Source organism: Narcine bancroftii, chromosome 4 (assembly GCF_036971445.1).
Source record: "Narcine bancroftii isolate sNarBan1 chromosome 4, sNarBan1.hap1, whole genome shotgun sequence".
In the NCBI taxonomy this organism is placed as follows: Eukaryota; Metazoa; Chordata; class Chondrichthyes; order Torpediniformes; family Narcinidae; genus Narcine; species Narcine bancroftii.
The window spans coordinates 184,018,065-184,039,668 of NC_091472.1; the positions used below are offsets into that span (position 1 = coordinate 184,018,065).

At 37.5% G+C, this 21,604-nt stretch overlaps 1 protein-coding gene across 1 annotated transcript in view; it reads left to right on the forward strand.

The window, feature by feature from the left end:
• aacs (acetoacetyl-CoA synthetase) overlaps positions 1-21,604 on the forward strand; it is a 141,167-nt gene that overhangs the window by 73,162 nt on the left and 46,401 nt on the right. The gene's annotated exons all lie outside the window — the stretch shown is intronic.

The window sequence follows — 21,604 nt, forward strand, 5'->3', positions numbered from 1 at the left end:
TTTTATGTCATTATGATATCTTGTTGTTATCCTTTGTTTGGCAGGGGAGGGAGAGATTTGCTCTATGTTCTATTAGTCATCAGCCACTGGTGGGTGATCCACACCCAAGTTTTGTTTGGGGATTACTACCCTTTGGTAGTTTTTAAAATTTTTTTAAATTTTATCTTTTTTTTATTTTCATTTTATTTAGTCTTTAATTTGTGGTTTCTTTTTCTCCTATTGGAGGGCCTATTTACATTGATTTGAGTCTATATATATCGATATTATTAGTTTTTAGTAATATTAGTAGATATGTCAAGGTTGAGGTTTGCTACTTATAATGTTTGAGGTTTAAACAGTACGATTAAGCGTAAATGTATTTTGGCGTATATTAAGAAAATGAAAATTGATGTTGCTTTTTTACAAGAAACACATCTGAATGTCAAAGAAAGTATGAAATTGAAGAGGGACTGGGTAGGGCATGTATATTCTTCTTCATTTAACTCCAGGGCTAAAGGTGTAGCAATTTTGATACATAAGAATTTATCTTTTGAATTACAATCAATGGAGGAAAAGGCAGGATGTATTCTTAAATTGAATTGTAAGATTTTTAGTGAATTTTGGACTTTACTTAATATTTATGCCCCAAATGAAGATGATGAAACATTTATTTCTGATGCATTTTTATATCTGGGTCAGGCTAATGAGAATGTTTTAGTTGGTGGTGATTTTAATTGTGTTTTGGAATCTTTATTGGATAAGTCCCTGAAGAAAGTTAAGAAATCTAAAATGGCAGTTCAGGTTCAAGCGTTGATGAAAGATCTCAATTTAGTGGATATTTGGAGACGTCTTAATCCGACAGAGAAGGATTTCTCCTTTTATTCAGCTAGACATGAATCGTTTTCACGGATTGACTTTTTTTTTAGTATAGGCACATTTACAGGGGAAAATACAACAAGCGGAATATAAAAGTAGGGTGATTATATGTTATACTTTACATACATAACTTCTGAGAAAGTTCAAGTGGCTTATCGTTGGAGGTTTAATATAATGCTGTTAAAAAATACGAATTTATTGATTTTTTTAAAGAACAAATTAATTTCTTTTTGAAAGAAAATTCTAATTCTGTCCAAAGTAAGTTTGTAGTAGGGAACGCTATGAAAGCTTATTTGAGAGGACAAATAATTAGTTGTACTTCTAAAATAAAAAAGAATTGATTAAATCAGAGTCTTGAGTTAAAGAAACGGATTAGTGAGTTAGAAAAGGAATTTCAGAGAGACGTTACAGAAGATCAGAAAATAGAATTGTCCAGGTTGAAGCTGGAATATGATACTTTGCAATCTTATCAATTTGAGTGTATGATTAATAGAACTAAACAATGATATTATGAATGGGGAGAGAAAGCACATATGGTATTGGCATGGCAATTAAAGAAAGAACAGGTTTCGAGGACTATTAATGCTGTTAGATGGAATTCGCTTATTACGTATAAAGCTCGTGAGGTTAATGATGAATTTTGTTCATTTTATAAAAAGTTATATACATCTGACGGAAAACAAGAAAACGGATCGATTGATTTTTTTAAAATCACAGTTGAACTTACCGACATTAGAGGATATAGATATACAGGAGTTGGAAGCACCATTTACTGACTCAGAAATTAAAATGGCTATGATGGAATTTTTTTTTTTCTTTCTTCTTTGGCTTGGCTTCGCGGATGAAGATTTATGGAGGGGTAATGTCCACGCCAGCTGCAGGCTCGTTTGTGGCTGACAAGTCCGATGCGGGACAGGCAGACACGGTTGCAGCGGTTGCAAGGGAAAATTGGTTGGTTGGGGTTGGGTGTTGGTTTTTCCTCCTTTGTCTTTTGACAGTGAGGTGGGCTCTGCGGTCTTCTTCAAAGGAGGTTGCTGCCCGCCGAACTGTGAGGCGCCAAGATGCATGGTTGGAGGCGATATCAGCCCACTGGCGATGGTCAATGTGGCAGGCACCAAGAGATTTCTTTAAGCAGTCCTTGTACCTCTTTGGTGCACCTCTGTCTCGGTGGCCGGTGGAGAGTTCGTCATAGAACACGATCTTGGGAAGGCGATGGTCCTCCATTCTGGAGACCTGACCTACCCAGCGCAGTTGGATCTTACTGTATGGTAAATCGCCTGGTGATGATGGATTTTCGGTCGAATTTTATAAAATTTTTATGATGATCTCTCCACAGTGTTTGGAGATGTACTACGTCAGGTTGGAGAACATTATGAATTGCCTGAGTCTTGTTCTAGTGCTTTAATTACAGTAATTCCAAAGAAAGATAGAGATCCTTTGAAAGTATCTTCATATAGACTGATTTCGTTGTTGATTGTAGATTATAAAATTATAGCTAAATTTTTAGCGAATAGATTGGCTAAATTTTTACCTAAGCTGATTCATATGGATCAAACAGGTTTCATAAAGAATAGATATGCCTCGGATAATATTTTACGTGTTATTAGTTTGATTAATAGATTTCGACAATCTTCAGACCACCCAATGGTGATATCTTTAGATGCCGAAAAAGCATTTGATAGAGTTGAGTGGAATTTTCTGTTCAAAGTTTTGGAGAAATTTAAGTTTGGTCCTTTTTTTACTGGTTGGATTAAGGCTTTATATAGTAAACCGGTAGCTAGAGTACTGACGAATGGTTTGATTTCGGAACCGTTTAAACTGACCCAATCTACTCGTCAAGGTTGTCCTTTATCACCAGCTTTGTTTGCATTAGTGATCGAACCTTTGGCACAGTTGATAAGACAGAATACACAGATACAAGGTATGAAAGTTTTAGATGAGGAATATAAAATTAATTTATTTGCTGATTATGTTTTGGTGTACCTAACAAATCCAGCTCAATCACTTTTGCATTTGAAGGAGTGTTTGATGCAATATGGACGTCTTTCTGGATATAAAGTTAATTTGGAAAAAAGCGAAATATTACCGGTGAGTGAAGGAGATTATTCAATTTATAAGAATATTCTTAATTTGAAGTGGACGGATCGAATTAAGTATTTGGGTATGATTATGGATGTCAATTATCAATCTTTATATAAATTAAATTATGTTCCGTTAATAAAAAAATTAAAACTGATTTGATTAAATGGAAAGATTTACCTATTAATTTATTGGGTAGAATAAATACAATTAAGATGACTATTTTTCCACGTATACAATATTTATTTCAATCTATTCCGTATTTACTTGATAATATTTTTTTTCAAGATTTGAATAAAATGGTTAGGGAGTTTTTATGGAGAGGTAAATTTTCAAGAGTAGCCTTGAATAAATTAACTTGGAAATATGATCTAGGGGGACTACATTTACCACATTTTCAAAATTACTATGAAGCAGCCCAACTTAAATTTATTAGTTCATTGATGGATTTGGAACGGCCCCCTAGCTGGGCCAAAATTGAGATGGCAAATATCTTTGAATTTGAAATACATCAATTTTTGTTTAGGTGGAATGTAAATTTGTTACAGCAACATAATGTTCCTATACTAAAACATTTAATGAAGTTATGACAAAGAAAAACAAAATGATAGGTTCTAGTGGTGAACTGTTGGCCTTGTCTCTGTTGTATAATAATCAACTTATTTCTTTCTCAATACATAATCGAAGTTTATTACATTGGAGATTTAAAGGTGTGGAAAATTTGGGAAATTGTTTTAAAGAAGGTAAATTTTTATCTTTTGATCAGATGAGAGACAGTTATGGTATTGATAAGAATTCTTTGTTTCTTTATTATCAAATTCGATCTTTGGTAAAGCATGTGTTTGGTAGAGATATGCTTTTACCTGAAATGACTAAATTTGAGACTTTTCTTATGAAGGTACCAGAGAAGGGTTATATTTCAGTTATGTATCAAATATTACAGGATGGTATAGATAAAAAGGGTGGGATAAATCTAAAGGTAAATGGGAAGCGGAGATTGGTTTTATTTTTTCAAAGGATGATTGGTCAGATATTTGTTATGATAGTGTAACTAGACTGATAAATGCACGTTATGCAATTATTAATTATAATATTTTACATCAATTATACTTAACACCTGAAAAATTAAAAAAATATGGTTTTTATGAATCAGATTTGTGTTTTAGATGTGGTAACACTGTTGGAACTTTTTTTCATGTCGTTTGGTCATGTATATACAATCTTTTTGGAAGAAAGTAAAATTGTTTCTGGAATACCTGTATAAGATTAAAATACCTTTAGATCCGACAGTATTTTTATTGGGTAGTTTGCAACCTCTGAAAGGTCTGGGATTAGATAAATTTCAACTTGCTTTTGTATATTTAGCATTATCTGTAGCAAAAAAATGTATTGCTAGTATGTGGAAAGATACGAATATGATTGATATTAATAGATGGCAAAATGAGATTAAATATTGTTAAATAATGGAAAAAATCACATATGTTTCACGTGATAACTATTTTTATTAATAAGTGGTTGTTATATTCAGAATATTTACATTTTGATTTACATTGATTAGATCTTAATATGTATGCTTAATTTTTCTTTATTTTTTTTCTCTTTATGGGTCTCCTTAGGAGAGTTGGCTGAAAGGGGAGGGGGTGGTTCCTTTTTTTCTCTTTTTCTTTGTTTTTATATATGTATATATATAAAATATAATTCCCTTCTAATTCTAAGCGTACGTGTATGTAATGTGTGTGTAATATGTTCAGAAAAGTTCTTTGGTTCACAGTCCAATCTCATTTCTCACTCCTCCAAGTTCACGGATTGCAGGCAATTCTTATACTGTGCACAGAATTTAACATTTATGAATTTCACCAGGCTTTGGTGCTTGAAAAGTAAACGGTTACTGCTCAAGAAGGTTCTTGTCGGTTTTCAGAGAGAGATTTGTTGCTCATTGGACACCCACAACCGATTTCTTCTAATCAACCACATCAGTGTCTTGCCGAAGAAACTTGTCCCATCAGGGTTTTCCACATGATAACCCCTTTCTTTCAGGTCACCACAGAGTTCCTTTTCTGTTTCACTTATTTCAAGTGAAACATTAGGCAGCCAATCCTTTCCTCTTGTATGGACGACAAGGGCTTTGACTAGGCTGAACTAAGAACTCACAACCTGTCTTCAAAATGGGTTTTTTCCACAAGCTTGCCAGCTTGTCCTGTTCCAGTCCCAGCTGCTACTGCTGAACTGTAGAACTGAATTCTCTCTCTCTCACTTAGAGAAAACCACATGACCCTGTTAGAACAGCCAACTACACTCAGACAGACTGTAGAACCAGACCCAATCTTCTGAGTCAGTTCATCTGTTGCTTTCCAAAACAATAATCCAGTACTCCATGGCATGTCCAATTAACACCTACTTGTGAAGTCCTTATAGGCATTCTTTAAAGTTTCTCCAAAGACACTCAGAGCTTGGACTGTCTGATTTGAGCAGACCTCTGGTATTTTAAATGAGATCTGTTTTAAAGTGTTTGTATGTGATCTACCTAAAAAAAACCTGCCACAATTTATCTCCTTTAAAACATATTTATATACAATATAAAATATAACATAATCTGTCACAAGATTGCTTATTCTTCTTTGTTTGCTGTGCTGCGGCCATATTTTATTCTGCAACAAAAAATATAAGCTTGAGCAGTCCTGTCCCAGCCATCACCATCCTGGGCAGTCACCCACAACCCCTCCTCACCTGACGGATAGCGCACGATGAGCGTTGTGGGCTGAGTTTGCTGGAAAAGTTCGGGCCGCCCCCTTTTTTCCTCACTGCCCTCCTTTGATTTTTCCACTGCCACCGGTGGGGGTGGGGGTGGGGGTGGGGGGACCGCCCACTTTGGGAACGACTTCTCTAAAGAATTAACTCGGCATACATATTCAATACACAGAATGTCATTTTCATGCCTGCTCAGTGAGTAGAAACTGGAATTTATGTTCATGGGCATAACTTATTGCTTAATGATGCACAGGTTGAATCACTCTAATCTGGCACTCTGTGGACCGGCACATTTTGAATCTGCCGCCATTAGATCTGCCACCAAGGGGTGCTGTTAGCAGCGCTAATGCGCCATAATGTGTTTACACTGCAGCCGAGTATTTTGGTGATACAGTCCTGTTAATTTATTATATTCAGCTGTATTTAACCCTTCAGGATGTCATCCAAGAAGAGTTGCAGAAGATGGTGCCAGTGCTAATATGTTCCCTTAGCGGTCAATTTCTGTTTTCCGACATTTTATGTGGTCTGGCAATGGCCAGGGCCCAAGATCAATGGATTAAAGAGGTACAACCTGTATTGACATGAAGTTGTGTGAAGCGAAATGTAAAGGTAAAGATTCCATTATTGTCACGTAATACTACATTTAGAATGTAATTTTCATAAAACTCTTTAGCTTTTGTCCACTGTAAGGCAGACAGAGTCACCACTTTGTCCAGCACCCCTCACAGAAACCTATAGCACTTGGTGTTCCTAGGCAGTCTCCCCTCCAAGTACTGACCAGGCCTGAGCCTGCTGAGCTTTGAAGATCAGACAATCCCAACCAGTCAATTAGGTGTTGTAAAAAAAACTGGAGTTCATGTAAAAACCTTGATTCTTGGGACACACAGGGCACAAAAAAAGTCTGAATCCTGCAAGCTGTCAGTGTTGGTAGGCATCTTGAAGCATTTTTAAATATAAGGTTCTGTTCTCAATTGATCCTCCCTGTTTGTGAGCCTGAATAGAATAGCTTTAAGTTATTTTTTTTTAAAAAAAAGGTCTTGAGTTAACTAGCATGTCAGCAAAAGCACAAGCCACAGTCAAATTCAGTGCTACAGTAGAAGACAGTATCAAATTAGAGGTCACTTGAAAGTTGTCAGTGAAAATTCCGGAGACAAAGTAAACAACATCCTTTGTGGAGATGCTAAAGGTTCAGATGAATGAGACCATTTACATTTTGTGGGTAGGGAGAACAATGCAGTAGGTATTGATTGGTTAATAATGGTTGACCATAGATTTTCAACATTGTAAGTACATCAGGCAAAACAAAATTTGAACAGTTCTTTTGTGCCATATATTTATTTTATGCAGGTATACCTCCCTTTAAGAAACAAGAGCTTTCCTGCCGAACCTTCTGTAAGCCGCAATGGCAGAAAGTGAAGAAACGATTACCATTGATTACCAGACCAAACCATACCAAATAACACATAAAACATTAAATAACATCAACATTTATTAAAAGCAGGAATAATATGATTAACACAGCCTATAAAATAGAAATAATGTACGTATGTACAGTGAAATTAGGCTGAATCTTTGGAGATTGGGATACAGGAGACTGGGATGTAGGAGATAGAGGGATAGGGTCATTGAAAGACATCTCATCATCATCTGAATCTGTCAGATCATGAATGTCTGCACCTTCTCCTATGTCTGTCTGCCTGCCTCGATGTCGAAGGTCAAGGTTCATCAGTTGATGTGGCCGGTGAGGAAGGCTTGAAATACGAGAGTATGCTTAGCCTCACACTTTTTTCTGTCATACAGTTCTTTGTAGGCTCTCAAAACATCCAGTAAAGTTGCTCTAAATCTACGTGCCCTTTCAAAATTAAAGTCATACTTTTCTGCCATCTTTGCAGTATTGGCAATCATCGTGAAAATCACACACTTCACGTTCATTTCCTGGACGACTTCGCTAATGCATTCGGTTTTGATTTGTATCCTTTCCTCTTGCAGTTGCATCGAGTCGTCATCTGTCAATTCTTGGACATGGGGTGCCAAGACCTCTTCAACATCATCTTTGTCAACTTTCACAAACTCAGCCTCTTTAGCCAGATTCGCTATTTCTGTGTTTATTGTTGTTGGTTCAAAGCCTTTTAAAATAGTTCACTGCTTCAGTTTCCTCCAAATGCCATTTCTCGTTGAGACTGTTAACCTATCGAGATCACCTGCAAGATTGCCAATTTTATTTTGTTGTCTTTCCAGATCTCTTGAAAAGATGCTTCGGAGTTGCCCTCTCTGTCAGTGGCTCTTGCACTAAAATGCATCACACTTTGCATGTAGTAATTGTGACTCTGAGGGGTTGGTCACATAGTTGCAGCAACGTCGTCCTATTTGGCAGTAAGAATGCAGCACGAATGTTGCCACCACACTTGGTAATGCCAGGTGGATGAGCAGTACAATTATCAACAATCACAAGACATCTATTCTCTACCGTATCTTTCAACAAAAGGACTAACCTATCCACTCATGTACCCGTAGAAAATCGCTTGGGTGTTCCAACTGCTTGGATGTGAACGAAACACAACAGGAAGTGTATTCATATCAACGCCTTTAAGTGCCCTCCGATTTCTGAATGGCACACCAGTAGAGGCGTACAAACAACATCACCAGTGGTGTTAATAATGGGCATTAGGTTAAACCTGTCCTTCGATGCCTTGTGCCCCTGAGCCTGCTTCACTTCCGACAAAATGAATGTCTTGCTCGGCAATTTTTTCCAATAACTTGCAGTTTCGTCGCAGTTGAACACTTGCTTAAACGAATAAGCACCTTCTGTGATTATTCATTTCTTCTGGGAACTTTTTAGCAGCTTCAGTATCAGCCGATTGCACTCTCTCCCGTAATCTTTAAAGCTGCCCTCACCTCAAAAATCGATCAAACCACCCATGATTACCTTTAAATTCCACTTTTGCAACACTTTCATCACCATTGTCCAGTACTTTCTGTTTCAGTTTATGAAAAAGAGTGACTGATTTCTTCTTAAATATAAGATAGCTTAATGGAACACTACGCATTGTACACCCATCAATCCACTCAAGCAATAGACTTCCCATTTTCTCTACTTTGCTACTAGCAGAGCCAATAGTAACTTTGGCAGCTTTTAAGATCTTTTCTCTCTTTGTGTATATATAGTGGATGCAGGCAGATTTAACACATGCACAGTGCCTTTATTTCATCCACCATGACCCAAACACTTAATTATGTTGAGTTTTACAGTAAGAATAACACCCTTAAGAGCTTTCTTAAGCTTTTCCTATGCCTTGGGACACATCCTGCTAACGGATATAAATTGAAATAAAGCACAGATGCTCACATAGTTCAAAACCTTGATGCTGGGTGCAGTTCCGGGCAGGAGCTGCTTGAGGCGTGTGCACAGCCTCGGGATCTACAAAGGCTCGCGTTTTTTGCAGAAATGAAAACCCTTTCGTAAAAGCGAACACTGCTTTCTTCGTAAAAGTGCTTTAGCAGGGTATGCCTGAACTTCACAGAGATTGACAGTTCCCATCTCGGGGAAATTCCAAATGATCTGTGTGCAGATTAAGCGAGTCAGAAACTTTCTGGCACGTGAGCTGTCAGACAAGGTTTCGAGACCACAAAACTCAGGCCAATGTGTAAGAAACTGTTAGTGTGATCTTGATAAGAGTTGAGAGACTCTGTTTATCTTGCTGACAACATGAGTTAATCAAGGTGGTCAGATTTGTTTAGTAGGGAAAATTATGATGGCTCAGCAGTGAGCTGAAAATTGCAAAGGATATGGCATATGCTTTTCAATAATCCTGAATGCTCACATATTCGTTAGTGTGGACTCTGCGGATTTGCAAAGCATTCCGTTGCTGCAGGGGAAATCATAACACATGTTTGCAGCTAACTTTCGACATTTCAACATAGCTTCTATATTTAAAAAAAAAGTATTCCGTTTAAGAATCAATCTGCCTGGAGGTAATGGATAACTCTACTTTTAACCTGCATGAGTAGAGAATTTTTGTCCCCCAAGGTTACAGATCTCACTGGAGTTGGATATATTAAGACAATATTGATTAGGTAATTTGTAATATGTGGCAAAGATGGTCTCTTATCACTTTCTAACGGCAGTTTTCCTCCTCCGGCAACAAGCAAAACCAAAGAATGAGCGAAACGGGGACAAAGATTGACTTTCCATAATCAAGTTTTCTGAGTAGAAAAAAGTTTAAAAGTTCTCGTAGAATAAATTAATTGTAACCCTGATTAAAATGGTCTCTTTTTTAGCAATTTCTTCCTGTTTTAAATGGTAATCTGTTACAAGCTATGACTCTGTGGAGCCTATAGCACAGGAGAGGTTATAGCTGTATGCAGGTTAGAACAGAAAGAACACGCTGTTCCCAGAAAGAATGACACGAACCCGCCCTGCTTTTATTCTCAAGCTGAGGGGTGTGGTCAAAACCCTCTCAGAACTGATCAGTGTGTTTGCGATCCGCTTTCTCTGATAGGCCAGTCAAGCTCTTTTGGTGGTGGCCAGTTGGAGGGCAGCGCTGCGGGCCTCGTGCAGCCTGCTGGATCGTCACGTTCATTCTTCATTTTGTGAAGCCCCGTGGGGAAGCTGCGAAGGGCCGTCACCGATCCATGTTTGATCAGGAGAGGAAGTGCAAGAGACTGCAGATGCGGGAACCTGGAGCAAACAAGCAAATGAACTGCTGAAGGAACTCAGCAGCATCTGTGGAGGCCAAGGGAGAGTTGACATTTTGGCTGAAGAACTGGCATCAGGACAGGATTTGTCTCCACTTAAAAGGACATCGATGCCTTCGCCTCCACAGTTGCTCTTTGTCTCACTGAGTTCCACCAGTAGTCCCTATCACTGATCAGTAGAGGGCAAGATTGTTCCACTCACCAGATGAGCATTTCAGTACCGTTTTTAAAAAAAAGTCGGCTAATTCAATGGATTTTAGATATTTTAATGAGATTCATATCTTTTTTGAATATTTTATTTTCGATTATTGAAGACTCATTCAGACAACAATACACTTTCTTTCAACACATGTATAAAACATACAGAGTCTGTTTTTTCTCTCCTTACCCCCTCCCCTCATGCCCCAATAAAATGGGGAATAAAGTTAAATAAACAAAAACACAAAACACAAATACTGTTGAGGTCAACGACCCTTGCAAAAAATTGAGAAAACCCCAGGTATTTAAATAAAAAGGGAGGGGGAGGAAGGACAAAAAAAAAACAAGAGCCCATCATCTGCATCACGTCCCACTTCTTTAATTCCATTCATTTCCCTGCTGGGACAGATTGTTTCATTTCCTTTATTCCAAAGGGGTGAATTATATCTGTGTACCTATCTGTTTCGCATAAGGTTGCCACACACTAACAAATATGTCATATTTCCTCCTTAAATTGTACATGATTTTCTCCAGGGTAATACAACTCTGCATTTCTGTATTCCATCATGTAATATTTAGTTGGGAGTCAAAATTCCACGTGACCACTATACACTTCCTGGCTACCAACAAGGCCAACTTCATAAACTGAATTTGGTATTTAGACAGTCTAAAACTCACATCCCCAATATCTCCCAGAAGGTACACTTCTAGATCCTGTGGAAAATCCACCTTTGTAATCTTTTTCAGAATGCCCCCCAGGTCCTCCCAGAAGGATCTCACTCTTGTACACAGCCAGGTGAAGTGGGTAAAGATTCCAATCTCCACTCCACACCTAAAGCACATTACCAAAATTTCTGGTTTAGATTTTTGTAATTTTTGTGGTGTGGGTATAGCTGGTGCAAAACATTATATTGCACCAACCTGTACCTGGCATTAATAACTGTTGTCATACTGTCCAGACACAGCTCCTTGTGGATTGTTGTGCTCACTTTTCTCTCAACCTGTGTAAGCCCGGCTTTGGGGCTTCACTTTGGAATACATTATAGAGATAAACTTGGGCACATTTCCCCTTTGAATTAGAATTTCCATGTCATGACACAAGGGCAGGGTCATAGATGGTCCCAAATTGTCCCTACAAAATTATCTTAGTTGCAGAGAGCGGAAGAATGTTCTATTAGACAAATAATATTTATTCCTCATTTGTTCAAATGACAAAAGCTGCACTTATTTGTAACAAATACCTTTCTGGCACCAGGTGGTCTTATTATCCAGAGTCATGGGTATTAAGTTGTTCTGGGTCAAGGGCATTTTGGGAGATATCCCCACCTTCAATCCAATACATTGATTTATTCTTTGCCATGTATGAAATACATGCTTTAGTATGGGGTTAACTGTTTTCTTTGAGAATAATTTAGTGTCCCATTTATATATAAACTCTCCTGCAATATTTTCATCTACTGCATGTAGTCTAATTTGTGCCCAGGAAGGGGGGGGGGTGGTGGAGGGTGCTTCCCTCAAAGAGTGAGGTAATAATATGGGCAGAGGTTCATCTACCGAGGTCCACCTCAAACTTCCGGAGCAAAGGGAGATAATTGAATTTATATAAATTGCATAAATCCTTATCTGCTTTCATCCCCAGATATTTAATGCCTTCTTGTGGCCATTTGAATTGACTTCCCTGTTTGTATTGTCCATAATCCCCCTTGGTCATAGGCATAATTTCACTCTTGTACTGAGAGATCTTCCCATAATCTGCAGTGTGGTCCTCATCTTAGCCCTAACAACTGTTCAGGTTCCATGAAATATACTTACACATCATCGGCAAATAGATTGATTTTGTGCTCCTCTTTGCCCACTTTGAACCCTTTTATGTCTCAATCCCCTTGAATGGCTTCTGCCAGTAGCTCAAAGGCCAGTATGAACAGCCTACTGGTCCTATTCAATGGAAACATTGGAAATATTTGGCTATTTGTAATAACTTTAGCTTAGATTTTATAATAGTGTCTTAACCCACTTAATAAATGTTTGTCCCAGTCCAAATTTCCCCAGTACCTTAAACAGAAAGTCCCACTCCAATCTATCAAATGCTCTCTCTGCACCCAGATCTATGGCCTGAATCCACTCCTGACTCTGCCAAATGTACCATATTAAGCAATCTAGCTATATTATCTGTTGATTGCCTCCTTTGTACAAATCCAGCTTGGTCTGGATTTGTTAATTTTGGCAAATATTTCGCCAACCTATTAGCCAATGCTTTTGCATTGGGAGGAAGGCTTCAATGGGTCCCTTTCTTTTTCAGGATTACTGTGATGATTGCTGTTAAGAAAGACTCCAGGAGGGTATGAGTCTCTGCCAACTGATCCACCACCTTCATAAGAAGGGGCATTTTGAGACCTTTGAACTCTTTATAATGTTCAGTGGGGAAACCAACATCCCCCAATGATTTGCCAGGCTGCAAAGAGCTCAGGGTTTTTTTCAATCTTCTTTAGATAAGGGGCACTCAGCCCCTTATGATCAACCTGATCCAAATTTGGAAGTTCCAGTGTAAGCAAGAAATACTGCCTATGATTCATACAGCTCTTTTTAGAAGTGTCTAAATGTTTTATTTATTTCCTTTGAAATTCATATTTATATGAAATCTTGCTTTCCCCCATTTGGATCACATTGATTGTCCTTGAGACCTCTTCTGCCCTCACCTGCCAAGACAAGACTTTATGGGCTCTTTCCCCAGATCGTAATACTGTTGTTTAGATCTTAAGATCAACTTTTCTGTCCTATATGTTTGCATTGTATTATATTTGAGCTTTTATTCATTAAATTCCAGTACTTCCGAAAGCGACCTTTCAAAAATTTTTTTTCAGTTAGGCAATTCCTAGTTGTTAATCTTTTTCATTTGCCCCTTTTTGATACCTTTGGTATATCTAATCATCTGGCCCCTTAAATAAACTTTCAGTGAGTCCCAGAAAGTGACATTAGAAGGACAGTTTGATTCACAGAACAATTATATCTGGGCTCTAACGGAGGTACAAAATTCCAGTTTTCTCAACAGCAATGAGTTAAGCTGCCATCTATACACTGTGGCCTGCTTATATGACATTATAATGGACAGAGTCAAAGGTGAATGGCCAGACAGTAGTCGAGTGTGAACTCAGCTTCCATTATCCTACCCTCCAGTTGGGCTGATGACAAAAATAAATCCATTCTCGTGTAGGAATTGTGTTGTCTTGAATAAAAGGAATAATCCCCCTCTCTCAGATTCTGCCTTCTCCAGACATCTATTAAATTCAACACTTTCATAAAGGCCAGATTAGACTTTGCCGCCTTGGCCCTTGTTACTTTCTTTGCTGACGTGTCCATGACTGGATCCAGACAAAAATTGAAAACCCCTCCAACCAAGACATTCCTGCACCCCTCTCTTAACTTCAAGAATATATCTTGCGGGTCATATAAATTCACAGGTGTTGATGATTCAGAGTATATTTGATAATGCATCATCATAAATCTCCCAGCAGGAATGACGACCACACCCCAGACCACCCCTGGAACATTCTTCCCAATCAGGATAGCTACTCCTCTGGCTCTGGGATTAAAGGAGGATGGCGCCACCCGGCCCAATCACGTCCTCTTTAACTTTATATGTTCTTGATTTGTCAGGTAGGTTTCCTGTAAAAATGCTATTTCTGCCTGCAATTTTTAAGGTGTGCCAAAACTTTCTCTTTGTCGTTTGGTTCATCCCATTCATGTTGAAACGTACAAATTTAATTGTCTTATCCATTACCCCAGGGCCCTTCTATCATTTTGCTCCCCTTCCTTCTTTTCCCCTAATACTTATCTTCCGTCCATCTCTGCCTTAGATGCCTGGCGCAGACCACCGTGCTCCAAACAAAGCATAAAAATGGTTTAAAATAAAACTAAGACCAACAATTCATTAAAAAAAATGCCCCCACCCCCTTCTCCCCTCGTAGTAATAATGTTCATATCTTAAAACCATTCTGCATACATTTGCAATACTCAAAAATTATGTGGTAGAGAGGAAGGACGTTCTTGCATTAAACTTTAATTATCCACCCATTGAGCACAAGTTGGGGTAAATTAGAAAAATGGTTGGTCAACTTAGCCTGAACCCTGCTGAGAATTTATATTAAAAGTACCTGGAGTGCTTGGATCCAACTGCAGGCTGCCGGGGCACATATTTATTTTGTGTGTTGGTGACCCCAAAAACATTCTGTTGCAAGAAACTATTGTAGTTTTAGAAACTTGAAGTGTTTTTGCGTGGAGAATAATTTTCATGCTGACAATTTCTATTTTAAAAATTTTTTTTTATTTTTCACACTATGAACCATATTAATCAAAATGCACACAAACATTTCCCAGTTGAATATACACAGTGTCATTTTTCTTCACTTTTTTCCCCCTCCCTTCTCTCCCTCCTTCCCAACCCCCTCCAAACCCATTAAACGTTCAACATATACAATATAATAAACCCATTAAACAATGTCATCACACAATGAAAATAAACAAGAAATTGTGTCATCTACTTTTACACACTGGGTCAGTTCATTTCGTCGTCTTCTCATTCTATCATTTTAGAGGGTGGAGGTCTGCAGTAGGCCCTCTCTGTTGTGTTCCATGTACGGTTCCCAAATTTGTTCAAATAATGTGATGTTATTTTTTAAATTATATGTTATTTTTTTCCAATGGAATACATTTATTCATTTCCATGTACAAAATAATACATTTTTTTGCTACAGCTAAGGCTATCATAATAAATCTATTTTGCACTTCATCCAGTTTAAGGCCTAATTCTTTACTACTTATATTACTTAGAAGAAAGATCTCTGGATTTTTTGGTATGTTGCTTTTTGTGATTTTATTTAATGCCTGATTTAGATCTTCCCAAAACTTTTTCACTTTCTCACATGCCCAAATTGCATGTACTGTTGTTCCCATTTCCTTCTTACAGCGAAAACATCTATCTGATTATGTTGGATCCCATTTATTTAATTTTTGGGGCGTGATATATAGTCTGTGTAACCAATTATATTGTATCATTCGTAACCTAGTATTTATTATATTTCTCATAGTTCCAGAGCATAACTTTTACCATATTTCATTTTTTATCTTTATGTTTAAATCTTTTTCCCACTTTTCTTTGGGTTTACAGCTTATTTCATCATTTTCCTTCTCTTGCAGTTTGATGTACATGTTTGTTATAAATCTTTTAATTATCATTGTGTCTGTAATCACATATTCAAAGCTGCTTCCTTCTGTAATTTCAGCCTGCTTCCCAATTTGTCGTTTAAGTAGGTTTTCAGTTGATGGTATGCAAACATTGTACTGAGTTATTCCATATTTGTACTTCATTTGTTCCAATGATAATAATTTATTTCCCAAAAAATAATTTTCCATTCTTTAATTCCTTTTCTCTCCCATTCTCTAAAGGAAAGGTTATTTATTGTGAAAGGGATAAGTTGATTTTGCGTCAATAATAATTTTGGTAATTGGTAATTTGTTTTTTTCCTTTCTACATGAATCTTCTTCTAAATGTTGAGTAAATGGTGCAGTACTGGTGAACATCTATATTGCACCAGTTTTTTCATCCCACTTCTAAAGCACATGTTCTGGTACCTTCTCCCCTATTTTATCTAGCTCTATCTTGGTCCAATCTGGTTTTTCCCTTGTTTGATAAAAATCTGATAGATATCTTAATTGTGCTGCTCTATAATAATTTTTAAAGTTTGGTAGCTGCAAACCACCTTGTTTGTACCATTCTGTTAATTTATCTAACACTATCCTCAGTTTCCCCCTTTCCATAAGAATTTCCTTATTATTTTCTTTAGCTCCTTGAAGAATTTCTCTGTTAAGGGAATTGGTAATGATTGAAATAGGTATTGTATCTTTGGGAAGATATTCATTTTAATGCAATTTACCCTTCCTATTATTGTTAGTGGTAAATCTTTCCAATGTTCTAAGTCGTCTTGTAATTTCTTCATTAATGGCTGATAATTTAATTTGCATAGATGGCCTAAATTATTATCTAATCTAATACCAAGGTATCGGATTGCTTGTGTTTGCCATTTAAATGGTGATTCTTTTCTAAACTCTGTGTAATCCGCATTATTCAGTGGCATCACTTCACTTTTATTTGCGTTGATCTTGTACCCTGATATTTCTCCATATTCCTTCAATAACGTAATTCTTTTATTGATGTTTCTGGTTCAGTTAAGTATATTATGATGTCATCTGCAAATAAACTGATTTTATATTCCTTCTCTTCTATTTTTATCCCTTTTATTTTATTTTCTGTTCTTATCAGTTCTGCTAATGGTTCCATTGCAAACAGTGAGGGAGATGGTGGACATCCCTGCCTAGTTGACCTGCTTAATTTAAATTGGTTCGATTATATATCCATTTACTGTCACCTTCACCATTGGTCCCTTATATAATGCTTCAATCCAATTAATATATTTCTCTGGTAGATTGAACCTCTGTAGAACTTTGAATAAATAATTCCATTCTACCCTGTCAAAGGCTTTCTCTGCGTCTAAAGCATGTTATTTCCTTGTACTGCATGAATTAAGTTAATGAACTTACAGACATTGTCCGTTGTTCGTCTTTTCTTAATAAATCCAGTTTGATCTAGTTTTACTATTTTTGGTACATAGTCGGCCAATCTATTTGCTAATAGTTTTACTATTATCTTATAATCTGAGTTAAGTAGAGATATTGGTCTATACGATGCTGGTGCTAGTGGATCTTTCCCTGTCTTTGGTATTACTGTAATTATTGCTGTTTTACATGAATCTTGCAAGTTTTGTGTTTCTTCTATCTGGTTCATTACTTCCAGGAGAGGAGGAATTAATAAGTCTTTAAGTGTTTTATAGAATTCCAATGGGAATCCGTCCTCTCCAGGCGTTTTATTGTTCGGTAGCTTTTTTTAATATATCCTGCATTTCCTTTATTTCAAATGGTTTTATCAATTTGTTTTGCTCCTCTTCTTGCAATTTTGGTAGTTCAATTTTAGCTAAAAACTCATCTATTTTGTCTTCTTTCCCTTTGTTCTCAGTTCGATATAATTGCTCGTAGAATTCCTTTATTTTTTCATTGATCTCTGTTGGGTTATATGTAATTTGTTTGTCCTTTTTTCTTGATGCCAATACCGTTCTTTCAGCTTGTTCTGTTTTAAGCTGCCAGGCTAGTACTTTGTGCGTTTTTTATCCTAGCTCATAATACTTCTGCATTATTTTCATTATGTTCTTCTCCACCGTATACATTTGTAATGTTTCATATTTTATTTTTTTGTCTGCCAATTTTATTCTTTTTGTTGTATCTTCCCTTGTTGCTAGTTCTTTTTCTGTACTTACTATTTCCCTTTCCAGCTGTTCTATTTCTCAATTATAGTCCTTTTTCATCTTAGTTACATAACTTATTATCTGCCCTCTGATGAAGGCTTTCATTGCATCCCATAATATAAATTTGTCTTTCACTGATTCCGTATTTATTTCAAAGTACATTTTTATTTGGCGCTCAATGAATTCTCTAAAATCGTGTCTTTTAGGTAGCATGGAGTTTAATCTCCATCTATATGTTCTTGGTGGGATGTCCTCCAGTTCTGTTGCTAATAACAGGGGTGAGTGATCAGGTAACAATGTAGCTTTATATTCTCTTTTCTTAACTCTCCCTTGGATATGGGCTGACAACAGGAACAGGTCAATCCTTGAGTATGTTTTATGTCTACTTGAATAATATGAGTATTCCTTCTCATTTGGGTGTTGTTTCCTCCATATATCCAAAAGTTGCATTTCCTGCATTGATTTAACCACAAATTTGGCTACTTTGTTCTTTTTGCTAGTCTTTTGTCCAGTTTTATCCATCTTTGAATCCAAATTAAGGTTAAAGTCCCCTCCTATCAATATATTCCCCTACGTATCTACAATCTTCAAAAAATATCTTGCATAAACTTTTGATCCTCTTCATTAGGTGTATTTATATTGACCAAATTCCAGAGTTCTGAATATATCTGACATTTTAACATTACCTATCTCCCTGCTGGATCTATTATTTCCTCCTCTATTTTGATTGGTACATTTTTATTGATTAATATAGCTACACCTCTGGCTTTTGAATTATATGATGGTGCCGTTACGTGCCCTACCCAGGCTCTCCTTAATTTTTTATGTTCCACTTCAGTTAGATGCATTGCCTGCACGAATGCTATATCTTTTATTTTTTCAGTGAATTTAATAACCTCTTCCTTTTGATTTGGTTATGTATTCCATTAATATTTATAGTCATATAGTTCAACATGGCCATCTCACAATCTGTTTACATCTCATTTCTGCTTCCTCACCACCCCCTTTCCCCTTTTCCCCATTTTCATTTCTCAGTTTTCCTTTTTTGAACTCAATGTATGACAACACTTCTAAAACATAAATTACTTCAACCACTCCCACATCTAAAATTCCCTTGTCCCTTGTCGGGCAACCACAACTCCCCTCTCCATTCAGACTGCGAACCCGTTCGCAAGTGTCAACTGATTTCACAGTGACTGTTATTCTCTCCCACCCCTAATCCCCTCCAGAAAAGACTTTTATCTTCACATTAAAACAAAGCTCCCCCTCTTTTCTTTTTTTTTTTACCCCCTCCTCTTTTTTCCCCCTTCTCCTTTACTTCCCTTTTCTTTCCTCCTTTAGTTCTTACTTATACATTATTTTTACATCTTTATGTGTAGTTTGTCGTTGTTCTTCGTGCTTGTTACATCTCTTCATCTCTCCTTCTGTCTTGTGGGCGTTCTGCAAATTCTCGTGCTTTCTCTGGATCCGAGAACAGTCTGTTTTGCTCCCCCGGGATAACTATTTTAAGCACCGCTGGATATCTTAGCATAAATTTATAGCCTTTCTTCCATAGGATCGATTTTGCTGCGTTAAACTCCTTCCTCTTCTTCAGGATCTTAAAACTTATGTCTGGGTAGAAAAAAATTTTTTGACCTTTGTATTCCAGTGGTTTTTTTGTCTTCTCTAATTTTATTCATTGCCTTCTCCAATATATTTTCTCTTGTTGTGTATCTCAGAAATTTTACTAAAATGGAGCTGGGTTTTTGTTGTGACTGTGGTTTTGGGGCTAGTGTTCTGTGTGCCCTTTCTATTTCCATTCCTTCCTGCGTTTCTGGCATTCCCAGGACTTTTGGGATCCATTCTTTTATAAATTCTTTAATATCTTTGCCTTCATCTTCCTTTCAGCCCACTATCTTTATACTGTTTCGCCTACTATAGTTTTCCATTATATCCATATTCTGAGCTAACAACTCTTGTGTTTCTTTAACTTTTTTGTCACTTTCTTCCAGTTTTCTTTTTAAGTCGTTCACTTCCATTTCTACAGCCATTACACGTTCTTCCACATCTTCTAATCCTTTCCCTACATTTGTTATGACCAGCTCTATTCTATTCACTTTTTCTTCCGTACTTTTCATTTCACTAAATTCTAGAGTCAGCCATTCTTTTAATGCTTTCATTTGTTCTTGAAATTTTTAAAAATCTATGTACTGTCCATTCATTTTACCTTCTATTCCTCTGTGCGGAGCTTGGTGTTCTTCTTCTTCTGTGTCTGCTCTTGGGTTTTGTGTCTTCTACTTCTCTTCCTTGTATCTGTGTCTCTTCTGACTTTCTTGTTGAGCTGCTTGCCTCAGTTTGTTGGGTATTTTTTTTCATGGCCTCTTGATGTTGGTCCTCTTCTTCTGGGCTAGTTATCTGTTGGGCCTCCTGCTGCTGTTTTTCTTTCTCATCCCTCCCTTTCCCATTGCTTTCCTTTTCTTCCAGCTGGGAGTCCTGCTGTCGGGCATCTCCCAGCTGTTTGTGCTGTGTAGGTTCACTCCACAGCTGATTCCCCCCCACTTCTGTCAGTGTTCTCCTTTTCCTTGTTGTGCGCATTGCGCACCTCTGTTTGGCTCAGTGAGCCATTTTTGCAGTCCCACAGTTGGGAGGTCGCGACCCAGTGGGGTCTCCACTAACCTCGGGGAGCGGGCTCCTCTGTCCATGACGGGTCCCTGCTTCTTTGTGCAGGTAAGGCCTTGTATTTTCTCTTCCGGCGTCATTCCTTTTTTTCCCATTGTTTTTGGTTTTTCTTTCTTAGGTGCCATTTTCTTTCTTTTCTCCACATCTTTATTTTTTATTTGTTGTGTTTTGTGTATCTGGGGCTTTGTGTTTCCTTCACTTTTTTTCTTCTTTTCTGGAGAGGGCTGGTATTCTCCTACCGGCCACTACTCCATCACGTGACTCCTCCCCGACAATTTCTATTGTTGATGAATGTGTGTGTGTGTGTGTGTGTGTGTGTGTGTGTGTGTGTGTGTGTGTGTGTGTGTGTGTGTGTGTGTGTGTGTACATGTGACTCCTCCCCGACAATTTCTATTGTGGATGAATGTGTGTGTGTGTGTACATGTGACTCCTCCCCAACAATTTCTATTGTTGATGAGTGTGTGTGTGTGTGTGTGTGTGTGTGTGTGTGTGTGTGTGTGTGTGTACACGTGACTCCTCCCCGACAATTTCTATTGTTGATGAATGTGTGTGTGTGTATATAAAGGGCCTCTTGATCGGTGGGAAATTTTTCAGGCATTTTAGTCATTCTAAAATGTGTAACAGTTAATTTCCTCTGGGTTTTACTTTCTGGACAGAATTGTCTCGAACTTGTGCCACTTTTTCTGGTTTTAGCTGTGACTGACTTGAACACCACTAATGAGGCATGTCTCATGGAAACAATAGGCGAGTTGGAATTAGAAAAGGTCAACTCTGTTAATTACTCGTTTTCCATTCCTGTCAGAGTGAAGAGATTTGCTGTATTCTGTACTAGTCAAGTAACCTTGCTATCTTGGAACAAGGCTTGTTTATGTATGGATAATGGGATGTGGTAATTTTAGTTTCATTAGCAAATATGACTAGCAGGTGACTGTTTATGGGATCCACGTTATTAATGTTGATTAGTCCTCAAATCCCTGTGGTTGCTAATCACAGTGAGACTGCTTAACAGTTCCTCTTTA